Genomic DNA, 1,795 nt, shown 5'->3' on the forward strand with positions numbered 1-1,795 from the left:
TTTGCCAGTAACTACATCTTTTCTTTCTTTCTTTCTTTCTTTCTTTCTTTCTTTCTTTCTTTCTTTCTTTCTTTCTTCCTTCCTTCCTTCCTTCCTTCCTTCCTTCCTTTCTTTCTCTTTCATCCTTTTTTTCTTTCTTCCCCTCTGTATTTGGTTCAGGGTCTCATTATGCAACTCAGGGTCACAGTGATCCTCCTGTTTTCAGCCTCCCCAGTGCTGGGATTACAGGCTGTGTCACCATGCCCAGGGCCAGGGCTGGCACAGTATGTGGTGCTAGGGATCAAACCCCAGTCTCTGCACTTGCCTAAGTAGGCATTTAGTCCACTGAGCTATCTTGCCAGCCCTAGTCCCTGCATTTTTGATACCAAGAATTTAAACAAGAAATCTTAGGTGTCCGACTTGGCCATCTGGGATATCCTGCCACCTCTGAGGGTCTGGCCTGTCTGTGGCAGCCCACAGCGAGACTGAGCAGCAGGCTGGGGACAGACCTAGGGCGAGTGCTGGGCCATGCAGCGGGACTCAGCCCCATGAGCTTTTAAACATGTTTTGACCTTTCAGACTATATTTATTATTTCAGGTTCTCACACTAGTGACACAATATGATATTTGCACATGTGGGTCCAATTTATTTCACTTACCAATATAGTATCTAGTTGCATCCATTTATCTACAAAAATCTCAAATTTATCTTTTTTATAACTGAGTAATACTCCATCGTATAAAAATACCATATCTTTTCATTCATTCCTCAGTTGATGGGTGTTTGGATTGTTTCCAAAATTTAACTATGAGGCCAGGGAGATAGCTCAGTAGAATAAGTACTTGCCTGGCAAGCCCAAGGTCCTGAGTTCAATCCCTGGTACTGCAAAAAACAAAAACAAAACAAACAAAAATTTAGTTATGAAAAATTGTGCTGCTAAAAACATGGGTGCACATATATCGCTGTGGTATGTTTTCAGCTGTTCTGGAAAAGTACCCAGGAGGAGAATAACTGGGTTAAATGGGACTTCCAAGCATACTTTCTTGAGAAATCTCCACACTGATTTCCATAGTGGTTGTACTAGCCTGCACTCCCACCAACAGTGGAGAAGGGTTTCTTTTCCCCCACATCCTCTCTAGTATTTGTTATTGACTTCTTGATGTTAGCCATTTTTTCTGGCATAAGTGGTATCTCATCATTATTTTAATTTGCATCTCTTGAATGACCAATGGTATTGAATACTTTTTCATATATTTATTTGCCATTTATATCTCTTATTTGTGAAGTGTATATTTATCTCAGATGTTCAGTTTTGGAAAACCAGTGTACTGGTTCCTGATCACAAACATGCCCTTCATGTTGCAATCTTGAATTAGTAAGCGTTATTTTCATTTCCTTGAAACTCTTTTAGTTCTGGATCAGAGTTTTTGCACCATCTGCTGGACATATTTATTCTGCACATATAAGGGAGCTGTACTATGCATTTTTTTCAGAAATATGTTTTAAAATTTTATCAGTACCACCAATTCCTTTAAAATATTGAAAATTGCAAATTTCCTAGTTCTTATTAGAATAGGTAAATAAGGAAAAAGTATAAACAAAAATTCAGAGACATCTGCCAATATCCAATAGCATCTTCTAATATGTACTCGGAAGAATATGTTTTCATTTTTTAAATGAACATTTTATACCACTACATTTATTCAGGTTATGGTAATATAGGAAGAGGAAACACATTGCAAATATGAGGTTCAAGTAGAAGGATTGCTCTCCATCACTGTTGTGTTTGCTTCTTAAGGCTTGTTTTGTCTTTCA

The sequence above is a fragment of the Octodon degus genome, unplaced genomic scaffold (assembly GCF_000260255.1).
Source record: "Octodon degus isolate 3935 unplaced genomic scaffold, OctDeg1.0 scaffold00124, whole genome shotgun sequence".
Lineage (NCBI taxonomy): Eukaryota > Metazoa > Chordata > Mammalia > Rodentia > Octodontidae > Octodon > Octodon degus.